This window comes from Lissotriton vulgaris, chromosome 8 (genome assembly GCF_964263255.1).
Source record: "Lissotriton vulgaris chromosome 8, aLisVul1.2, whole genome shotgun sequence".
Taxonomy (NCBI): Eukaryota; Metazoa; Chordata; class Amphibia; order Caudata; family Salamandridae; genus Lissotriton; species Lissotriton vulgaris.
Window position 1 is genome coordinate 327,307,371 of NC_141696.1, and position 25,133 is coordinate 327,332,503.

The window sequence follows — 25,133 nt, forward strand, 5'->3', positions numbered from 1 at the left end:
AGTGAATTGTGCACAGGATAAGAAACCGTTAGAGCGTGTGACTCACCTCGCCTGGCTGCCAGTCTAAACTGGCTGTACTTGAGAGCCACACCTAATAATAGTTATGGTAGAGAAGAACACTAAAGAAGAAATCAATAAGATTTCAAAAGAGAAGAAATGACATTGCGCTGAGTAAAACCCTAAGAACAGAAGATCTGCACCTTTCTGTCAAACAGAAATATCAGTGTTTGCTTGCCAGTACCAAATTCCAAGCAAGGGGAGAGTTATTTTTCTGCACCTTTGTCAGCTTCACAGATGATTTCCTGTATACCCTGTGATGAACTCCACAACACACCCTTTGGCTTCAGACACAGAACACACAAGTGAGGGTGAGGCTCAGAAAACAGCTTTTGCGAAACAACTAAACATGACGCACAACACTCTCTCTGTCTGTTAAAGTTGGTGTGCTAAGTTAGTTAGACACATGCTATACACTCCTTTTCAGTCAGACCTTTAACCCCTTCGCCGCGGGCGTAATTCCCCTGCGGCGCGGGGGGGGGAGGAGGGGAGCCGCGTGGCTGCAGTGCTCGTGACGAGCCTAGCTCGTCATGATGCACAGTGGAGCTGTACTCGTGACGAGCTGGGCTCGTCACGACTCCGCCCACTGATTGATTCTCCTGCACAGGCGGAGTCAATTACACGTGGGAGTGCCGCGCCCGTAATGACAAGCCCAGCTCGTCATGAGCACAGCTCCTCTGTGCCTCATGACGAGCTGGGCTCGTCATAAGCATGGAAGGGGTTGAAACAGAGGTGGAATAGGAGCAGAGTCTGGCTCCATAGACTGACATACCTGCACTGCCCAGCCCTATTGATCTTTGATAGGCAGTGGTTGCTAATTATAGGCTTGCCTGCCACTGTAAATTCACTCCTTGTGTAAAACATAACAGTCTTTCGACTGGGGAATGTGTCTGCGACTGTCGGCTGACCTCTCGGCTTGGGAATGCCTATTGTCTTCCAGAACCTCTGTCTTTGGTGGGGCAGGGCAGCGGGGGAGGGGGGGCAGGGCCAGATTGACTACCAGGTGTTTTGGTGTGCTGCCAAGCTGGGGGCGGATTTCGTTGATGGGGAACTGCATGTGCCTAAAACCATTTGTTTTGCTTTGTCTATTTAGAAGCACACGCAGGTCCACATCAACAAAATCAGCCCCCACCACAGTAAAATCAGACCCAGCTTGGCAGCACACCAAAACGCCCGGTAGCCAGTCCAGCCCTGGAGGAGGGCCAGGAAGCAGCAGCAGGCTGCAGTTGTCAGCTAAGGCAGACACACAGTGACTAGTAAATGCACAGCTGTCTCTGCTGTATTTTGGGCCTGGAAACTATAGCAGAACTGTGTATAGATTGGAGATTCAAGTGTATAAGGATTGATGTCTATTGAATGAAAATGTTATATATGTTTTGTACAGCACTGTATATATGTTATTCACCCAAAGCACTTTGTCACTTCTAGATCACTTTATCACAGACTAGTTTATTTTGCATTGTTTTTTAATAACGTTTTGTTTTCTGTGACAGCCTGACTACGTCACAACCAGAGCAAATTGTAAAAATAATTTGCTAATTCAATTCCTCTTGATTACATCAATCTATGTGTGCTTCCTTTTTCCTTGTCATGTATAAATGTTTAAAATATAGTTAAAGTAATTATTCCATTCCTGACAGAACCTACCTAACCTTAGATTTCATATACCCAAGTTCTGAGGGTCAGTGGGTAACACCCTTATGCTTGATGCCTGGATGATCCAGCAGCCTGCTATGTGTGTTTTAGAGAGGCTGGGCAGGGCTGCCAGAGAGAGTAGAATGTGTTTTGTCTGTGCAGCATGGTAATGGGAACAATGTAGCTTATGGCCCCTGGTCACCGTAGCAACCAGTTTCCCAGGTGCGCCAGCGGGCTAAATTGCCTGGCAGAGCTGAGGCGCACAGAATTGCACAGATACAGCGTTGTGCACGGGGCTGTCTTTGGAGCGGCTCATGATTCCTGCAGTGTATCAGGGAGCTCTATATGCGTGACTAATGCATATTAGTGCGGTGATGTGGCCACTTGCACTAAAATGCGTTAGTCTAACGCCTGATGCGTGGTACTTGGCAGGGCTGCAATAAGTGAGTGAGTCACACTAGCGACACAAGAGATATAACTGTCACTTGTTGCTGTCAACAAATAAGCTTGAATATGCAGTATAAAATGATCTCAGTAATTTATCAGTAAAAACTGGTCTTTGTGCCTCAAATAATAAAAGATTCAGCTTTCTATGAGAAAATTATGTAATAATTGCTGAATGTTTTAAGGGTCATACATACGGGGTGCCACTCTAAATGTCCATGTTCAATTCACAAGAAGTTGAAGTTTATATATAATGGATTAAGATTTACTGCAGGGTGATTAGCCACAATCAAATACACTCTGTTTTAGTGGGACATTTAGATAACATTTCTATCAATCTATATGTTTCACATTTATTCTAGACTTAGGAGTCAGCAATATTATTTCTCTTCTTAAAGTTATTAACTAACTCAATTGTAAGAGAAACTACTTCAAGTCCTAACGTTTTGCTCTTTTGCTCAATCTTCGCCAATCTTAACAAAAAGTAGTTTGGGGATTTTGCCTTGTTGAACTAAAATCGGTAAAAACAAAAAGCCAAAAATGTATATGGGTGGGCTCCATGTATGTCTATTGTAGTAAATGTCCACTCTAATGCTCTTCACCAGATAGACTGTTCTATGTCATCTGTGACACAATAGAATGCCTGGGTGACTCTCCGGCTCACGGTGTCTCTCTCTACCTGTACTGTGGCAGTTGGTCATCTCAGGCTGAGCTGCTAACAGCTAGCTCCTAGTGGGGTTTTACTCGTCTTACTTCTGTACTTAATATCTTGGAAGGAGCTTACAATAAAGGAACCTATCTCTGCAGTGGACTCTGTTACTTCCTTTACTACAATTTGGCGACGTTTTGAACTGGATTAACCTACGTGTGCAGTTATCAATAAGGAATTAAGCAACTACAAAGATAAGAACCCAAGACATCAAGTATTGTGGAAAATGTCGCACTTAAACTGAAAGGTAATGCCCAGCTGACCCCACCAGTGTCGTGTTCCACCTGGACAGCCTGCACCCTGGGCGTTTTCCATCCATTACTGAGGAGTCTGTTGTTACCTGGAAGAAATGAACTGTCTCTCCTGCAACTAGCCTCTCATAAGCCCAACAGGTGTGTACACTTTGTGGTGTTCCCCTGTTTTTCTTTTCAAGCCCTATTTGCTAGTAGTGTTGTGACCATACTTCACGCTTTGCCTGCATCCTCAATGAATTGCTGTTCTGCTTGTTTAGTAATTATATTCTGGCAGCGTGTGACAGTGTTTTTCAACAACCTCTGATCGTCCACTTCAACAGCGGTGTCTGTGTCAGGATTGGCGTTTTCACGTGAAGTGTCAGTGAGGTTCTGGACGTTTTCGCCATTTGTTCGACGAGTGTCTTAATGTGACCTTAATGTGACTGCGAGTGAAGTCAATACCATGGCAGACCGTTGCACTATGTTATGTTTTAAAATTCATCCACGCGCACCTTACCGGTCTCTTGGTGCCGCGCGGAGGCAGGAGGAATCCACTATGACGTTCTTCTTCTCCAGTTCACGGCTGTCTTGTGACGCATTCGTGCAACAGCGCACCGTGAGCCACACGGCGCTGCGTCTGAAAGCGTGCCTCCATTTTGTGCCTGGATCCTGTTCATGTTTTCTCTCTTTTGACATCTGATTGGCAATTACGGCCATGAACTTTTCACTAGTGCGACGCAGTCTGTCACCTGGCCCGCGCCCATGGTTTGTGTCACGGCCAGAGGACTAATGGAATTGTGGGCTCTCCTTATGGTCTGTGTCACAGAGAAAGGAGCAGTGAAATTCTGGACTGTCCTTATGCTCGGTGTCATGGAGAGAGCTGCAATGGAATTCTGTACTCTCCTTATAGACTGGATGACATTTTAATTTTGTGGCGGAATTCAACGGCGACTGCATGGTGCTGTGTACAGTGACCCCGGGTGAGAGACCGCTCACCGGAGCTAATGTCTTTTGTTTGTTTATTTATTCTTCGAAATGTTTAGCTTCTCAGTGCATGTTGTGGGTGAGCTTGCACATAGAAAGGACTCCAGTGTTTTTATTGTGTGCTGGCAGCTGCGTGAAGTTTTGTCTGGATATTGAGAGTAAAGACTGATCACCAGTCATTGTAATGTCTATATTCATTTTGTTTTTGTGTAAGGGATACGGCAACTGTTGTGTGGCTTAACACATGGTGTACACTTTGGTGAAGTTGTGGGTGTGTACTCTCTTTTAATCCATGTGGGTTGTGTGACAGTAAGTGTTCTGCACAGCTCGTGACTGCAGTGTACTGTCATTTGGTTTGTGTCCTTATTTAGTCTTCACATAGAGTGTGTGCCCGTTAATTTGGGGAGGTTGTGGGGGGTAGTCACTGCCCATTTCTTTTAGTTTTCTGAGGTAGTGGTGTGTGCGGGTAGTCCATGCCCCATTTTGGTTCCCAGGTATTGTCCTGCGGTGTACCCTTTTCAGGGAAGGTTGTGTGTGTGGGTAGTCCATGCCCCATGTAGTGGTAGTTTGCGGGTAGTCCTTGCCCCATCTAGTTGTGTCTGTGGGTAGTCCATGCCCCATTTTTGTTCCCAGGTTCATTTTCCTGTGGTGTACCCTACTCAGGGGAGGTTGTGTATTTGCGGGTAGTCCTTGCCCCATTTTTGTTCCCAGGGTTATTGCCCTGCGGTGTACCCTTTTCAGGGGAGGATGTCTGTTTGCGGGTAGTCCATGCCCCATTTTTCTTCCCAGGGTTCCTATCCTGCGGTGTACCCTTTTCAGGGGAGGTTGAGTGTTTGCGGGTAGTCCATTCCTCATATTCTGCGTTGTCCCCTGCTTTTGGTGGAGTCTGTTTGTGCACTATGTTCTGGTCTAAGTCTACCTTCTTGTAACTCGTGGCCAGGGTTTCATGTTGGTAAGACTTTGTGCTGTGAGTTTATCATATCTTTAGTGTCAGCACGTCTTTATCAGGGGAGGTTCTAGTTCTTTGCAAAGTTCATTTTTCTTTGCTGAATTAGGGGGTTTGCTCTCTTTTGTCTTGAGTGAATTTTTACCCCTATGTGTCCCTCTCTAGCGTCTCCGTCTACACTCACTTTTGTTCTAGGGTGTTTACCCTGTGGTGTACCCATGTGTGGGGAGGTTTTGAGTGTGACCACTTAGCTTAGCTGCTTTGGTTCGTTAAGGGAGGGGGATGAGGCATGTAGAATTACATTTGGTTTTCTTTGTTCACTTTTCTGCTAATAATACCTCGTGCTTATGTTTTCTCTGAACATCTCATTTGGTTCATTCATGTACTTTTCTGCTGATGTTGCATTTGAGGTATTTTGCCTTTTGTATTCTCTGTTCTGTCCCTATTCGATTAGGGAAGAGGATGTGTATTAAATGTCCTCTCGAATGCTTTTCACCAGATAGACTGTTCTATGTCATCTGTGACACAATAGAATGCTTGGGTGACTCTCTGGCTCACGGTGTCTCTCTCTACCTGTACTGTGGCAGTTGATTATCTCAGGCTGAGCTGCTAAAAGCTAGCTCCTGGTGGGGTTTTACTTGTCTTACTTCTGTACTTAATATCTTGGAAGGAACTTACAATAAAGGAACCTATTTCTACAGTGGACTCTGTTACTTCCTTTACTACATCTATCTTTAGGCGAAACGGCATAGAATGGGCAGTCCAAAATAAAGAGAAAAAAAGGCAACGTTATCAGTGCAGGTATACAGCTGAAACTTTAAATTCACCATAACATAATAAGCAACCCTGCTTCACTAATACAATTCATCAATCTATCCCCTCTCACACTTAAAATTCCCTCGAAATTTGTGCACACCCTTGTACAAAACATCCAGCCATTCAGCACCATGCCCCTTTCGATTTCTTTCAACCTCCTTTCATACCTGACCCAAGCACCCCTTCCCTGTACTCCATCTGCCAAGTACCCTCTGTCAAGGCCACAGCCCTTTTGGCCTAATGAGTGAGCCCTACACGTGTCTGTTGCTCAGGAAAAACCGTGAACAGACTTCCTCTGCCCCTTTCGCTTTCTCTCTGACATTAAGTACTGGCTGTCGCCCCAACAGCCTGCTCAACATAGAAAGTCTCCCTAGTCAGGATGTCTCCAAGCAACCTGTGTGTATTTTACCGTCATCAACACACCCCTAGTTTCTTTGCCAACTGAGCCTTCAACTCCAAAAGGTAAAACTCATTACCCAAAAAGGACAAATGCTCTCCACCTTGGCAAAATAGTGTAAAACCCTTCCTTCTTAATGTCATTATGTTCAATCACTCCTATTTCCCCATGCTGTCAGAAACAGTGCATTTCCCAGTTTACCTTACACTTTGCTGTTTCAACCACATTGTACTTAACAGCCCCACTCCAGACTCTCTTTGCAACAAGTGCTGTCCAAAAAATATAAGTGCATGACCACGACCTTCCAATCACTTCCAAATCTATTTCCATGGCTTTTATCACACAAATTCTCTACAGTTGCACCAAATTGTTCTCACCTAAGTGGATGATCAACACGTCTGGACAGTGTCTAGGTTAGAAAGCCAGGCCATCAATTGCTTCATACCCCCTCTGTCCTATCAATCAATTTTAATTTCAGTGGCTGGAAAACCCACAATTTTTTCAAAAGGCAATTTTTTTGCTTGTTTCTTCGCCCATTTGATGAAGGAGTGCCCAACAATTCACAACAGAACCAACATAGCACTCGGTCCTGCCACACAACCTGGAAACAAAAGAGAAAAAACGAATTAAACACATAATCAATGTATGTCCTCAGTGTGGCTAATATATGTCAAGCAACATCCAGAGGATCACCTTCCCAGATGCATTATATCCTTCATTGAAGACCTCAGCTTGTTAGCCTCAGATGCTGCTCCAGTACGAAACTAATGAGTACCAAACTGTGATGCCTTGTCAACATTTTTAGCTTGAACTGTTCTCATTGTTCCTAGAACTTGTGATGCCAGTATCACTTCCCTAGCTTGGTAACAAAAGACCCTGCCAACCCTTCCCTCAACAGGCTCATTGAACTCCAGTCAATCTCCCATCCCCTGTTATACGGTCCCTTAATCCTGTTTAACATTGCTTTTGCCCCTTGTACTTTCCCCATTGACTTTTCCAGAGTTACATGCAATGTCCTTTTCTTCTGTACCACCTCTTCCACCTGAATGCTGTTATCTCTCTCCCTCCCCAACAACTTTAAAATCCGAAATGCATAAACAAATAATCATAACATTCATAATTTGAACAACTGTACTTGAAATGACAGATCTCTTGCAAGCCTCACACCAACACAAACAATTTCTGCATGGTTATAGACTCCCTTACCCTTCTCTCTTGTCTTTTCTCCTTTGCTCAACTTTGCAACATTCTGTTTCCCATTTCTCCTGCTGTGGGCTCATACCTCCAAAAGAATTGTTGTAAAAGCTAAGCCCTGAACATTTCCCTGGAACTGTTGTAGCTGAAACACCTTTTCCACATTGTTCATAATAAAACGTATTACATCCTCCCTTCTTTTTTACAGACCCCTCCAATCTCGGCCTCTTTTAACTGTACCCATTGGCACAAACTCTTCCCAGGCTCATCTGCAGGCTAACCTGGATGTTTCTGTGTGCAAATTCTCTTCCAACCCCAGAATCCTCAGTCTCCGAGCTCCAAAACTTCCTCAGGTACCTAAGTTTTCCATGTGCCCACTCCAGATGCCAAATCATTGAATCTCTGCCACTGTGAGTGAGACCATGCATCTGTAATGGTATTGTCCACACCTGCACGTGCTTCGTTGTAAAGATAATGTTGTACATCAAGTAATCAAGCATGAAGGGCTGTAACAACTTTAGAAATGTCTTGCCATTCAATTTCTGTCCATTTACAAATGCCACATTTGTTTCATTGTCTACATTAAAAGTCACTGTACATGTTTGCTAGCTCCTTACTCCACAAGAAAATTGCTACTAAGGATGGAAAGAACTCCATTGTCCTCTCCTTCTGCTCCCCCTGCTCGGCCACCTTTCCCAGCACAAAATTCCATCCTAAAAAGCCCAAATTCACAAAAGAGTGCTGCATCTGAGAAGATTTGAATTAGCCATACAAAATCCAAGAGACCACATTGTCTCTCCATGAAAGATCCTCAGAAACAACATTCAGACTTCCAGATCAGCCTGGAACACAGTGGATTTTTTCCTCTGTGATGCAGGAACTTTGCATCGGATAATGCAAAACCTAACCTTCTGCAAAAGGCTCTACTTGCTCTCTACATGCAAAGTTTAGATGCTAGAGCAGAAGCTGTACCTGACACAAATATAACTTTGTAACTGCTATAGCATTTTCCGACAATGCAACTATTTATTGTATTATATTCTATAGCAGCCTCACTTCTATATCAAGTCTGAATGCTCAGATAAACCAACTTTGGACGAGGCTCCTCCATTTTTTCTGATGCCATTGGTATGCCTAAGTCCTCCACCATAGCTTCAAATCCTTCAGTGCTGAGCCACATGCCCCTGTGACTGCTGCCCAAAGAAACAAGAAGTCATCCAAACAATGTATCACCATGGCCTGCCCTTATTGTGAAACATCATGTGCTTTACCACAATATTGCACGATCCATTGATTACACCTTGTCTACATATATACAGCCTTTAAACTGTATTCCCAAATGCACTTAATGTACAGTTAGCAGACCAAAAGGTAGCCTTTATATCACATTTTGCCACCTCTGTATCTTCGCCACATCTCACCAACTCAATTGCAACAGCAAACAATGCAAACTACCCTGCTGTGTCTTCTCTAGCAATGAACTTATTCACAGACAAACCTTCAGGCCATAACAAGTGATAAGTCATCTGGATTTCCCTTTTAGCTCTCTTGGCAACTACTCCCAAAGGTGATACAATAAGGTTCTACAGTGGCCAAATATTGAACGGGCCTGCCATCCTCCCCTTCCCAACCTCTTTTAACAACTTCTCCCCCACACCTTTCAGCATGTCTCTTGCTGATTCCAATTTGCCTGCAAACTTCCTCTGTCTAGGCCCTTGATAACCCAACCTGAACCCTTCCTGAAAACACAATTTTAACGTTCTGGCAGCATCTCTGTCTATGTAAAAAGCTAGCCAGAAACTCAACTTAGTCATATTAATTGATGTAAAACTCCTTGTTACCGGGCTGTTGTTGACTCCCCTTCTGCCCCTTCCTTGACCAATTTGTGCAAAGTTTGCCCATTCTTCTAAACATTGTAACACGTGTTTTCCCCCACACTTGCACACTGGTCTTGATGCCTTGGGTTTCTCACACAGTAGCCCGTATTGAACATTCAGCCTGATTAACGCCTGTCACCTTCCCCTTGCATGGGTGGGGCATTCCAGAAAAGATATATATGGTACTACCGAACCACTGGCTATATGCAGCATATGCAGCATTGTTGAGGGTTGCCACAACCCATTATCCCCCAGGGTTTCTCTGGTTTAAACCCTTCCCTTTATGCCTGTGACTAACTTATCACCATGTTAATTTTTCTCTTTCTCTTCTGCTGTGTTCTTTTGCTGTTCCCACACCACATTAGCCTCCAAATCTACCCCTGTCCCAAATTGTTTATCCGTGAAATATGGCCCACATCTTTCTCAACAGTCATGACCACTATTTTTATATTCCCCCATCCCAACAAACAACCAGCCTTTCTCATCTATATCTAATCCATGTTGGGCAGCTGAGTGTCTCATCCCGTACATTTCTCTTGGCTGTCTGCATCTGTCTTCATTAGTCTACCACTCTTTTTATGCTTCTTTTGTCTGTAAAATAGATCTCTTTTCTTTCACATTAGTCACCTCCTTTTCCAATTGCCCCACTCTGCCCTGTGTATCTGCCTCTTGCAAACTTGGAATCTCTCTCAACCAGCTCTTCTTCATCCTCCTGGTAATCCAAATCCATCACATCCTCATGCCACCGCTCATCTCCAACCCTTCTACTCACCCACAGAAGTTCACCATCACTCACACCACCAGCAAACAATCTCCATTCAATGTTTTGCTTTTTGGTGCAATGCACAGCAGTCTCCTCTTTCCATGACGCCAGTTGGTTGATTAGAACCTCTCCCTCTCTTCAGTCTAATGTGATTAGGCTGCTTCCATCCAGGCCCATTGCAGCTCACCATGCCTAGCCTCTTGTACATGGTTTGAACCAATGTGAGCAAGCTGTGGTCCAGTTTACTTGCACTACTCTTCTGAATTTCTCTACTGTGCACTTTGTCATCTGGAATTTACAACCACTTCCCATGGTGCCCTACACTCCTTCCTGCATCTGCTTTATCCAGAAATTAATCTTTCCTCCAAGGCAACTGCCTTTTTGTCTTAGCTGCGAAAAGTGAAAAAAACACTGTATTTATCAATGCTGACTTAAACCACCTTCAACTCAATGTGTGCCCCAATTTTCATTGCCTCAATGTTTTTGTCACCTAGCTGTTCAAAACAAAGTTTGGCCCCCATTGCTTTCTTTCTTACCACTACAGCTGGTCCTGTAGTAAAGGCTCGGGTTTTCAACTGCACTTAGAAACAGCGCTCTGCAGCGCTGCTGACCTCATGCTGCAGTGCCACCTTCTAGCTCTCCCTTACACTAGCGGCTGCATCCTCGCTTGACAATATTGGCACAATCTGCTGGCTTCAAATAACAACCGAGGTTGCATCATCAAGCCATCTACTGTTTATGTTCCACACCGCGGTAGACACAGGCAAGGCTGATTCAGCCCTCATGTGTAATTGTTTCATCGTCACTCCCTTGATCAAACCTCCTATGCTGGCTGGCCTCTCCCCCGCTGCACCACACCATGTCTGCATCAACAACCCAGAACGACTCTTCACCACAAGCCGCCGCTGATAAGATACTCTTTGCTTTGATTGCTAACATCGCTTCTCCCCCAGTTAAGGGGGCACCTGCCACTACCTTCTCTTCCTTTATTTTGCCTTAGCTTAAGGAGTGTGCAGACAAATTAGCTGCTGATACCATATTCCTTCTTAGTTTCTAATGGGGTGACCCAGTGAACCTCAGGATCTGGGTTGCAAATAATATACACCAACCTTGGGCAATGAACTCGCTATGCTAGCGGAAGTTGCATACATTTGGTAACTACACATTTTATTGAAAACACAGAATTTATTAAAAAATCACCACTCCGCTATGCAATGGAGTTACCTACTGTACCCACAACCCTATCAACTTTATCTTTACATGCTAAAAAGCATATAACCAACTCACAAAAGTGAACTTTGAAAAACGTCAGGCAATGAGAGAGGTGATGATTTTGGGGTCAACCCCTTACCTAGCGGGAGGGTAAGCAGATGCCTTGAACACAAAGAGCATATCACGATGAACGATTCAGTGGTGGTCCCACCCTCCTAGGACCACCCCAAGCAAAGTTATGGGAAAAAAGCATTAGGGGCGAGATTCTGGAGTTCAGTGAATATTAAAGTATTGGATCTCAGCTGAGTCCGAGAGCCTGCTCCTTGAGGAATGTTTTGATATTGGATACTATAACATTCACTGCACCCTAGATTCTGCAGAATTCCGTGTAGTGGTACTCTGCCAATTAAACCCACCCTTAGTATAAACAACATTTCTGTTAGTGAACAATTACCATGCAAGTTCGCAATGAATTAAGGGTGAAATAAAGAATAAATTACCAACACAAAAGAACAGAAACACAACCAGTGAGAAATACTTGGTTACAAAATGCATGTATTTTCTTATCGGGATATCTATGTACAGTAGAATAAAGGTTGCTCCAATTAGTGGGAATAGTGTGATAAAGGGGCTTGTGCAGTGTGACAATTTGAAGTATGAATTGACTGTACACATAGAATACAACAAAATGCAGTCCTAGAGCAGCCTGCAAGCTGTATGCCCCCAAAAATGGATGTCCAAATCCTTAGCACAAGGGGCTTCTAGAAATATCTTAAAAGTCCAAGGGGGATTATTGCTTTGGTTCAGTCAATATATATCATCAACATTTTGACCGAGGAATTAGTGGCAGTTTGAAACCATCTTAAAGGGTCTTCATCAGGACATAGGGGTGGGGCAACCTTTAGTTGCATGCGAATGGACCTTCCATGGGATTCCTATGCAGGGCAAGGAGACTGCAGGCCTGCTTGTTTTTGATGGGTTCGGACTCAATAAATGTACATTCTTGGACATGAAAACGATCCCTTCTACACAATAAATGATACCAAAGGGGCCAGTGAGAGGGATGTTTTTCTTTCAAAATGGTGAAAATAATGAGCACTCGCTGAGCCGGTCTGACGCTTCAACTGTGACTGTCACTCACTGCCTCCCTTTAGAAAATCCGACCCAAGCTTGAGATGAAACCCAAAATTTTATCTTCTATGCCCACAGTGCACAGAAAAATTAAAGCCTCCCTGACTGCCTCACTCTTTTCTGCCATAATCTTGACGCCTTATCTTTCCCAGTAGCCAAAATACTTGTTTTTCTACCTTATTCCCCCCAGGATGACAGGAATATTACCCTAGGCTACCAGCAGGACCACAGCACAGCACTTTGACTGTGCTCTAGTTACTTTGAGCCTATAACTGCTACTTTGAAAGATCCACTCCTGACCTGGTCAATCGTGTTAGACCCTGGGCTTGGACTGCATAGCTCGCTTGAAGCTTCCTGGGAGTGAACACCCAGAGGGGACCCACCTCAGGAGCCTGTATTTGCATTCATATGAATTTATTAGGCGGCAAGAAAGTGAAAGGCACTACTAAATATAACAACAAGCATGAGGTAGTGGCGTGGCTGGGATCATGACTGGCCAGATATAATTCCTGAGTCTTCTGCTTCCTTGTTTCATGATATCCAACAAAATCCTACTCAACAATCACCACTTGAAATGAGGATGCCCTAAAAGGGTTACTTGCCATCTATCCTCTTTCCTTGAAGCCTCGGAGTATCTTGACATTACCCAGCATGGATTTCGAAAACAGCATAGTACAGAATCTGCCCTCACCTCTGTAGTCGACAACATCCGACGCAAGGTTGATGCGGGACAAACTACTGTTCTTGTGCTATTGGACCTCACGGCCGCATTTGACACTCTGTCCCCTGCCATTTTAACATCTCGGCTTAGGGAGGCAGGTGTCACTGGCCCGGCCCTGAATCTCCTCAACTCCTTTCTCCTTGATAGGGAACAGAGAGTGATGCTCGGCAACCACCTCTCCCCAGCAAAGTCTTTGCAATGTGGGGTGCCACAGGGGTCGGCATTAAGTCCGACCCTGTTCAACATCTACGTGGCCCCCCTTGCTAGGCTAGTAAGATCGCAGGGGATGGAGGTGGTATCATACGCCGATGACACCCAGATCATGGTCTCACTCACTCAGTCCTCTGTCATAACATCTGCCTTTAGCTTCAGGTCCTGTATGCAACACGTTGCTGATTGGATGGTTACCAACTCCCTGAAGCTAAATGGCGACAAGACTGAGGTCTTGATCTTTGGGAAGGACCAAGATATCTGGTCGAGTGAGTGGTGGCCCACCTCTCTTGGCACTTGCCCCACTCCCTCTCAATCTGCCAGAAACCTGGGTGTAATGTTCGATACTTCACTCTCGATGTCCTTACAGGTGAATAGGACTGTCTCGACCTGCTGGGGCGTGATCAGGACGCTCAATAGAATTCGCAGCTATCTGTCTCTTCAAGCACGCAAGCAGATTGCAGTCGCCCTTGTTGGTTCCAGGTTGGACTATTGCAACTCTCTCTACATGGAATCCAACAAGGGCCTCATACATCGACTGCAAATCGTGCAGAACGCTGCTGCACGCTTTGTCCTGGATCTTCCCAGGTCCTCTTCTGCTACTGCTGCGAGGAGAGACCTCCATTGGCTGCCTATTCAGCACAGAATTTATTTCAAAATTCTGTGTTTGACCTATAGAGCACTCGAGGATGGATCTAAAGGCGCTATCAGCTCCCTGCTTACCCGATACCACCCCCCAAGGTGTTTGCGCTCTTCGGGACTACTCCAACTTGTTGTCCCTCGTTTTAAGCTCACCAGATGGGGAGCCAGGGCTTTTTCAGTCGTTGCTCCACAACTCTGGAACACCCTGCCGATGGAGATGAAGACCTTACCCTCTCTAGCGCTGTTTAAAAAGGCCCTAAAAACGTGGTGCTTTTCTAGAGCCTACACAGATTGAGCTGCAGGGGCTTTGCTATGAGCTGGATTTGAATTAGGCGCCTTGACGCCCATTGGGCTATGTTTGCGCATGATAAGACCCCTTTTATTATTACTTGTCCTCAATCATCTGAGATTGATAACACTCCTTAGCATGACCAAAGTTCAGAGGTATATGCACGAGAGGGAGGCCTGATTTGGAGCGTGGTATCCATGTAAATAAAATGGCATCTCTGGGTCTCATATTTGAAGCACCATAGTTGAAACGTCTGGCAGACCCTCTGGCTACTGGGTTCGATGACTGGGACAGCAACATTTGCTTGTATCTGAGGGTCTTGCCTGACTGGAGACACAGGAGGAGTTTTGGACAGCATGAGTCCGGGCACGTTGCAGGGGCCCCTGGAGCCCACAGATGGAGTACTGATATAAGTTACAGCATGGAGGGAAGACATCTGTAAGGGCCTCCCCTCCCCCAGCCCCCCGCTCACACTGACCAAGATTTGCTTTATACCATTGCACAAATACAGGTGATTTCCTTCTCGTCCAGCCCACTATCCTGCCACAGTGTGACCCAAGTGACCACACATCACTAAGAGTAAACATAACATACAGTGGAAGTATAGAGAAGTGCTGATGTAACAGGAGACCTCACATTACAAAGTACACCAAGGAGACCTGCACCTGTCAACTAGTCACCTCAAATTTGAGGAACAGTAACAAAACACTGACACTCAGGACATTCAATATGATGACCACAGCAACCATCCAATCACAAATCCTAGTCACAAAGGACTGGAGCTAGAGGTCTTCAATTCCTGAGTCGATCTGGAAATGGGCAGAAACCAAATTATAAAACGGACATAGATACCTAAGAAATTGTGGTAAAAAGTCCTATGAGGAGAAGTGTGGTTCAATGATTAGAGCGGCAGACCCTGATGCAGAGGTCTAGCCCGGGACCAGGGTTCAATTCCCCGTCTCGGCAGGTCTTGGGCTCAAAATTCCACGGACCTGATAATTCTCGTCTCGGTGCCTATTCCAATCATTGAGTCCCACTCTGCAACTCTGGGCAATAGCTTGCTTAATCTCCACAACGGCCCCCACAACGCTAAGGATGCCTGGCCTCCACCTTGGGGGTGCCCAGGAGTGGACGCCTCACAGGGAAAGCCAGGATGGGTTCCACAGCGGTATTCGTACAAGCGTCTTGAGACCCTTGCGGGTGAGTAGTGCGCTATACAAGTATCAATTTACATTACATTTACAGGTGTAGAAAATATGTTGAATTTATTAAAGCTTACTTCCAGGTTAAGTTTATTAGAAGAATATAAGTAGATGGAAATGAACCCCACCAAGAGTGGCCTCCCTGTCGTTCAGCCTGCCTGCCATCAACTGACACTCTACACTCAATTCAGGCACCCAGACATTTCACGAGGTCATCAGGCATTCCAACCCTCGTACTAGCTGAGCAACAGGGAAGTCACAGCTAGAGCAAGTAAATACATAAGTCACTTATAACCGAAATCCAACCAACAATCTTTGCTAGAGCAGTATTACAGAGCTGCTCGCTGTTGGGATAGGCATCAATTCTCCATAATGCCTTTATCGTATCAAGGATGTCACCCTGGAAACAAGAGTATAATTGGAAGCAAAAGTAGACACAGCAGCACTGGATGTTGCATGTCTCTGTACTGATCAATGGGAAACTTGTCAGAATTGGAAAAACAGCACAGGAATTAGCAGAACTGGAGCATTGATTAGGTTAACTCAAAAATAAATGTATAACCTATGTGAGAGGCCCCAGTTTCTAGAATACAGCATAGATGATGCTAAAGGTCATGCCTGCAGAATTAATATCCATATCATTGGTCTGTCAGAATGAGCTGAAGGTAAAGACACTTCACTGTTCTTAGAAAACTAACTTACCGCTACTGTTGTCCCACACGATCTTACTAAATTTGTTTTCCAATGAAGGAGGTGCATTGTGCTCAATCTCTTCAATGATCAATGGGTATATCACAAAAATCAATAATCACAAAACTGCTCAATTACCACAACCAAGATGTTATACTATCAAAAGGCAGGGCATATGACCTCTTTAAAATCAATGATTTAATGTTCTAGGACTACACATAAGCAGTGCAATCAGAACATGGATCATTCTCTGAAATATAGAAGAAACTCCAACATGCAGATTTGATACAAGTTACTATTCCTGGCCAAACATAAAGGGATCCTTGGAGGCATAACCTATTTTACACTATCAGCAGTCTGGAGTGGCTGGATCATCAGAGAGGATAAAGGGGTGGTGAACAAGGACCTCCAAAAACTGGTTCTCAATCACATCCATGTAAAAGTCCAGGAAGGAAAAAGGAAAAAGTCTAGAGGGCCCTTTCTCAATTGGATGCTGGCTGATCAGGCGGTGGTGGCGCAGCTACAGAAGCCTTAGAGAATCTGGTTACTCCATGAAAGCGAGCAACTCCAGTGGCAAAGAATTATCACATGAAGATGACACAGATGGAGAAACCATTGAATAGAAAGGGATGAACAGTTACCACTATGGCCTCAAACTTTGTCATCTAGTAAAGATGAACATGCACATGCTAGTTGTGCCACATAACAAGTTATAATGAATGTCATTATCCACCTGTTGACTCTTAAACAAAGGTAGCTGTGCTGCTTTTGCTCTATGACGGTTTCTGGTAAAGGTTATATGGAAAATAAGGGTACATGCATATGATACACAGCAAGAACATACCCCATGGTAATATATATGTTCTATTGTGGTAGATTGTGTATGTGCAGCTTTAGTATCTAAGGTGAAAGACCATAATTAGGGATCACCGCTCATCACTCTGGCCATAGAGTAGCCCAATTGGCACCATAATCAGCTCTTGGTTGCCTGCATGAGGGGCAAATATTTATCCTCTCTGATACAAGTTGTTAGATTGTGGCTTGATTTATAGTCCCCAAAATTAATTTGCTGAGGGAGTTGAAACTACGTGTAACTCGTGGAGTTGTTCTCCACGGAATTCCACGGAGTCACATAAAAACTCCACTTGATTCCACGGAGTTCTGCCCACTGTGTGAAATTATGTATTTGATCTGAAGCCCTTTTCATTCAGATAATCTCAGGCTACAGCAGTGGCAGATATGATATCGCCGCTGGTTCCCACGGGTCCCGCTTTAAAACCAAGCATTGTTTAGATGTCAATTCTTTGCATCTTGCAGTAGGCAATATGTGCTCCACTGTTTAGGAAAAAAGATCAGCTATTTCTATGACATTCAGTTGCACGGTGATACAAGTTCACAAGTTGTGCTTTAAAGGAGACTAGTGTAGAAAAAACAGTAAACCTTTTACAATGTAAATTATAGCATTAGAATCTAGATGAAAACCACTGGTGAAACTTACCTCTACCCATTTCTTGGTTCATGCCAATTTAGTAGCACAATTCTGAGGTTTACAAGGTGTTTAATACACAGTCTCTTGCTTCCCCTCCCACAAGATAGCGCTAAATGATTATGACTATCGTGTTTTATGTGCAATCAAGTACCTCTAAAGTGAAATCAGTCAATATTGACAAAATGAAAATTTGGGAAAAAGCTTTTCGCCCCTCCATAGTGGATAACGTACATTATCTCTGCCACATTTTGAATGACGTGCACTGCTGAACAGTGAGCGCACAAAGTATGTACCACACGTATGAATTTGACATCAAGAAGGAAGCAGTGCGTCATCAGAAACACACCTGCAGCGTTTTATTACCACTTAAGCACACATCTAACAGAGACTTGCTTGTAATAAGCAAAATATAAACTGCAGAAACAGAAAAATAGTGAAACCTGTCCACTTCACTCCATGTCACCACAGGCCTTCGGTTTCTAGCATTTACAAACCATTAATGTAAACTTTGTTCAAGCCAAGTAACTAATGCATACCAAACCCATCTGGTTATAATGCATCTTAGTACATTCATAGCGGAGTGCTACAGTACCATGACAGTTTGCCGTCAGAGCAGTTGTGATAAAGGATATTATTCACCCTTGTAACAGAGCTTTCAAATGTTTTATTCCTTAGGGTTAACACCTGCATGTGAGACTCACCGACTTCGTAGTGGCTGTAGTGCGATCCAACGGTAGGCTGTTAGAGACGCCCAGAGAGGGTGGCCAGCCTAAGCCCTCCTCCCATGAGTATTACTCTGCTGTTAGCACTGGGCCACACTATGGGCCTGGCCCCAGGCATGGTACTAGGGAGCATGGTACAGAGAATGATACAGGAAATGACTTACTTGTGACATGACATAGTTTCAGTCCAGGTGGATCTCTGAGGTGGATGGTGCCATAGACATCCGGGGCAAAGTCAGTGTCTAGCTTTACCAACGTCGGTTTGGGCAATAGCTTACTCGTCAACTACCATTCTGGCAATAATAGGGGATTTCAAAATGTGTTTCACTGGGGGTGGGTGCCAATAAACAATGCCATGCCATTGCCAAACTCCATGCTCCAAGCGGATCGAAAAAATCTGTTAACTCAGGTGGAAGAGCTGAATTTACCACCCACCCCTAGTTGAAACTGGGACAGATAGTTAGACAACTGGGCCTGGGAGAGAGGATGGAACAAAACAGTATTCTGCTTACTTAAAAAAGGTGAAGGGTTAGGATCGATAGAGATTCCATCCCAACTGCATTGCAACATGAGCTACATCACTTTTGTGTGCTGCACTGCTTGTCATTACAACAGTGGACTGGAACAACTAAGTAATCTATATCAGAACCTCTATAAAGCGTGGTCAACAAAACTCATGAACATCACAAACATCTTGTTAGATCTAGCATCTTTTGGCATGGTTTACCCTGTCTTTTTGCCTCTGATCTCCTGTTTTTGACTGTGAGCTGCAATTACGTTTTGCTGATTTTGGGCTCTGTGCACTTTACCCCTGCTGACCAGTGCTAAAGTGCAAGTGCTTCCTGTCTTAAATGTAATGATGTGTGGTTTCTCCATGAATGGCATATTGGATTTACTAGTAAGTCCCTAGTACAGCGCAGTATTTTGATGAAGTTTAGAAAGTGGGCATTTTCTTACTTAAACCATGCTGTGCCTCTGCCTGTCTCGTAATACACATCTGGGTTGGTATGACAGTTGGAATGTTTGTGTATTCACACTAGACAGTCACAGTGGGCTAAAATGTGCCCTGCATATCCTGATGGACCATCATGATATGCAGGGCACTTCCTGAGCAATCGTGGTGGGATCTTCCTGAGCAATAGTGGTGGCAGGAGTTGGCAATGACATCGAAATTGGGCTATGCCTGTCCTCACAAAAAGAAGTCTTCCCCCCCTGTAGTTTGTCTGGAACCAGGGCAGGGAAAGGCATGGCCTTGTGCACTTCAAAGACTATCCTATGAAGTTTGCCTGGTTCAAAGGCTAAAATGGATATAAGTACCAGACCTGTGACCCCATACACTCAGAACATTTCTGGGTTGAGGACATTCTCCAGTAAGTAGAGCTGGATATTCTGCCAGGAGGGACTGTCACTTTGCTGTGTTGGCCTGCTGATTGCTGCTGAAAAATTCAGCTCCTGGGCCCTTGAGAGTAAGTTCCAGTGATCTTAAGAAGAAAATCCATGGATCAACTCCAAGTGTCATTCCGTACCGGCACATCTCTGCAAAACCTGATGCATCACCCCTGCGAGCACCAGAGTGTGGGCCCCGCTTGACGTATCAACTGCAGCTTACAACTCAGGCCCTAGATTTCCATCGCAGTGCATCAGAAGAACCGCTGCTGTGTGAGTTTTGAGCACTGCATCACCAAAGTCTGTGACACACCGCTCTGTTTCCAATGCCTCGCCTGCTTTATCGATGTGGAATCGACGCAGGGGACTTGACTTTCTACGCATTGTCACTGGGCACTGATCTCTTCATCGACACTGCAGAGCAGTAAGGAACTGACTCATTGTGTCCACAACCAATGCATCACCTTCCCTGCAACAGTAAGGAACCGATGCATTGTGTCCGCAACTGACGCATCACCTCCACTGCAGTAGCAAGTAACCAACGCATCACTTCCCCTGTCTAGCATTAAGTAACTGTTGCATCACATCCCCTGTATCAGTAAGGAACTGATGCATCACCTGCTTTTTCGATGCTTCACCTCACCTGTGCCTCGCATCGTCCTTGCATCTCAGGTATTTTGTCCTGATTAAGCACATCCGTTGATTTCTATGGACTAAACTTGCTTTAATCTTTTAAAAGTGATATCTTGGCATGTGTATGTTGGATCTTTTTAGTTTTTGTCTTCTTCTATTAAGATAAATATTGGCTATTTTTCTGAACTGGTGTGGACTCCTTTTGTAGAGTTTTCACTGTGTTACTGTGTGTGTGTATGTGTGTACAAATACTTTACACATTGCCTCTGAGAAAAGCCTGGCTGTATCGCCAAGCTATCAAGAGGGTGAGCGTGAGTATTCTGAGGATAACTTGCTGATGTGGACTTATGGGGTTGGTTCTCATTTCAAACTGTGGGTGACATGTATCCATTTTGATTCACCACACTTTGGCTGAGATAGGTGATATATATGGAACACCAGTGCAATTTCACTCAAATGGTAGCTTAGCATGAGTGGGCAGATTGATATGGAATAAGAGAAACATAGAACCGGAAGTAGCTTGGGGTCTTATATTGACTGTGATGGTCTCGGAGAGGGGCCGCCATGCTACCGCCCTTAAATATTAAAATATTAAATAATACAAAACAATATTAAAAAATGTCAATTACCATAAAATATATTCACATAAACATATATCACAGACAGTTCATAAAAATTATAGTGAATGTAAAAAACAAAACAAAAATGTTAATTAAAAATTTACAGTCATTTTATTAATAAGAAAAATCTTTAAAAAAATAGTTTAAAAATAATAATATTCAAAATACTAGCAACAGTAGGGAAAGTGTTGGACTTTAGAGGCATTAAATTAACTAATGCCACTTCAAGATTAGCAAAATCAGGGAAAGAGTTGCCTTTTGAAAGGGTTAGATTTTCTATTCCCACACGAAAGTAAGCAAAATCAGGGAAAATATTGGCCCATAGACGGTCTAAATTAACTATCCCACTACAAGCCAAGCAAAAGTCGGGAAATGTTGGACTTTGGAGCATTGGATTTACTATTTGTAATCCATCCTAAGCAACATTAGGGACAGCATTGGTCCTTGTAGGAATTAGATTCACTAGTCCCACTCCAATGTAGGCATAAACGGGGCAAGTGTTTGACTTTGGGAAGGTTAGATTTACTATTCCCACTTCAATCTAAGCAACAGTAGGGAAAGGGTTGGACTTTGGAGGGGTTACATTAACTATTCCCATTTTAATCTAAGCAACGATAGGGAATGTGTTTGAATTTGAAGGGGTTAGATTTTCTTTTCCCACTCCAATCTAAACAACGTTAGCTAAGGTGTTGGATATTGCAGGGGGTTAGATTTACTATTCTCACTCCAAGGTAAGCAAAACCAGGGTAAGCGTTGGACCTCAGAAGGGTTTTATGTAGCATTTTCAATCCTAATCATTTACAAAACTAATTTAAATCATAACAGCTTAAAATGTCAACAAATTATTTAAAAGGAAAATATATACTTTAAAAATAAATATTATTGACAAAATTGAATGTAATAATGCAACAAAATTTAAAACAATATTAAACAAATATTTTTTTGTAATAAATACATATGCCTCCCTATTGCCCACAAAAACAACAAGTGAATAAAATAATAACAACATTAGCATAGTAAATAAATAAGGCAAATACAATTAAAACAAATGATAAATAAAATATTTATTTTAAAACATTTATTATTAAATACTCTTATCAACAAATGATCAGCTAATTAAAATACAACAAATAATTGACATATCAAATAATCAAATAAATAGTATACATAATTATCAATTATACATTAAAAATGATAGACTACTAAAACATATAAAATATCAAATACAAGATATTTTTGAAACAATATACATAAAAAATATATTCTTACCTTCTTTATCAAGCTCCTCAATATTTTTGACACAATAGTCTAGCAACTTGATATTTTTAAAACAAAATTGATGTCAATCACCTTTCCAGACATCGTTCTTGCTCTGCACAATTACATACCTTGGCAGTAATTATGAAGAGATGCAGTAAAAGCATTAGAAGATAACATGGGACTAACAAACGCCTGGCAAAATATATCAGATTACCACAGCTCAGGGGAAAGTGATTCAGCAGGGGTGAAGAAGTGGTAAAGAGGGTCTGTGTCTTCTGCCCATGGGCCTCATTACGTTGGCAGGCGGACGTGCAGGGGTCCCTCCGACAACGAGTCAGCGGCTCCGACAGCCCAAAAACAATATTAAGTGCAGGTGGAGGTAAACATGCCTTTTTGCATTGCGGCTTGTGCTGTAGTCCAGAAAAGAGCTGCAGCACTAGCTGCAATATAAAAAAGGATTTTTCAAACATCCATGCACTGTTTGCCAGACCCCATGTGGTGCCTGGCACACAGTGCATGGATATTTGAGGGGCACCACATGTGCCCCCCTGGCCCCATAGTTGAGGCCCACAGGGGACGGGGGTCCTTCTAGAGCCCCTAGAGTCCCTTTCTGTCTGCCTATACAGGGCAGTTAGATCGGTGTTGGGTGTTTCGACTTTACCCTTTTTTCACCCATTTCTCCATTCTCGAATCTCTTTCCAATTCGAAAAAAAGATCAAACATGCCATCCTGACTTGATCAAAGTGTGATCTGTTATAATTATCACTTGCTTATATTTCACCCATTAAGTTCTAAATTTGCACCTTGCTTCTGTGTCCCTTAGTATAACTAACATCATCACTAAAAGAGAACACCTCTATCTTGGTTTGATTACACTTTTCTTTTCTGCGACCTTTTTTTCGGGTTCTTTTCCTACACTTCACTTTTCTCGGTTGGGGTCACTATCTCTTGTCACTACCACTATCATCATTTAAACAAACCTTTCTTATTTTCACAGCCTTGAGAAAGCCCTGGCGCAATTTGCCACAGAGGGCGAAACACGTGTCTGCTGTCAATATTCAATTCTTGCATAAATAAAAATCTATTTTCTTAAAAATTGGATCGACCCTCTTTCTTGAGTGAAAACTTGCATCAATGACTACTGGATTCAACCCTATATAGCATCCTAACTTGGAATACATACTCTCCCTATTTAAAAACTTAGGACCCTCAATGGCCCTGGTGAACAAAGTACCTTTCCTGGTTGCAAACAGTGAGGTGTGTCGATGTTGAGTCCCGCAGGCGCATGCATCTATCTTCTCCACTCAGTGAAGGCGATACATCAGTTCTAAAGACGGGTGTCGGAGTTGAGAGGCATCGAGCAATGCACTGGATTCTGCCAAGCAGTTGAGGGGATACGTCAATCTCACCAAGCTGCAGCAGCGACGATATACTGTCATAAGCATACATCTCTGGAGGCAAAGCTCTGGTTCTGAGCCAAAGCCATGATTTTTAATCCCACAACCTGGTCGATGTGCCAGGTCTGCTACACACAGTCAGGATAAGTGTCAAAATTTGTGTCACAAGTATTTGGGCCACTTTCAGTGAGCCAGGCTCAGGAGCAGGGGTAGAGACTTTGCTATCTCTGGAGTCTCAAGCAACAGGAGGCAAGCCAACAAACCCTTGGAGATCAATTGGAGGGAAAGCAGAGCCCAGCTCTCCTTCAGCATAGTCAGAGAGCAGCAGGGGAACAAACAAATAAGCAGGCCTTCCGGAGCAGCTATACAGTTTTTCTGGCGAAGCTTCAGTTACAAGTCCAGTAGTGTCTGATTGTAGGGGATCAGACTCAGTACTTCTACTCAAAAGTGCTGTTGATGTGGGGGTGATTTCAAAGCAGCTTTCTGAAGTGCACAGTTATCCCTTTCAACCTAATTCTGTCTGCCTGTGGGGGCAATCAGTCCTTTGTGTGGAGACACAACACTGTCTATTCAAGTGAAGTGTCAGCCCCTCCCTTCCATCCTGCCCAGGCAAGGACATTAGAATGCAGATGTATGTAGATGGGTATTCAGACACACGGATCCTTCTTGTGTTGTGGCTGTCTAGAGGGAATGCACAAAGTGTAGCTGTCAACCACCATAGACTTGTATTGGAGACAAGCTGTCAGGCACACGGAGCAGTAAGTGCAGAGAAATGTCCACTTTCTAAAAGTGGCATTTCTAACACAGTAATGTTAAATTCAACTTCACCAGTGAGAAGGATTTATCATTACATTCCAAAGCTATGTAACAAGAAAAAGCTTCTCCTCTTTGATCAGAAATTAAAGCTTAAAAGTGTATTAAGGAATTCCCAATGCTACCCTGTGAGAGAGGTAGCCTTCAGAGTAGCGATAAACGAATTTGTGTGTTTTTCACTACCAGGATATGGAGAGATTAAACACACATGTCCTACCTTTTACTTACATGGCACCTTGCACTTAGTGTTACTTAGGGTTTACCTCAGAGGTGACATATGTCATAAAAGGGGTGTTTAAGGTGCGGCAAGAAGTTTTAAATGCTGAACCAAAGTGGCAGTAAACTGCACACACAGGCCCTGCAGTGGCAGACCTGAGACAGGTTTGAAAGGCTACTTATGTGGGTGGCACAATCACTGCTGCAGGCTCACTAGTAACATTCATTTTACAGACCCTGGGTATATGGTATACCACTTTACAAGGGACTTACAAGTAAACTACATATGTCGATTAGGTATACACCAATGTCACCATATTTAGGGGGGAAGCACATGCACTTTAGCACTGGTCAGCAGTGGTAAAGTGCTCAGAGTCCTAAAGCCAAGAGAAAAAAGTCCGGAAATTAGGAGGAGGACGGCAGAAACGTTGGAATTGCCCTTCAG

The 25,133-nt window shown here is 43.7% G+C and overlaps 1 protein-coding gene across 1 annotated transcript in view; it reads left to right on the top strand.

Annotated features, from left to right (window-relative positions):
* The window catches only part of TMPRSS7 (transmembrane serine protease 7), a 454,018-nt gene that overhangs the window by 230,807 nt on the left and 198,078 nt on the right, over positions 1 to 25,133 (top strand). The window lies entirely within an intron of this gene.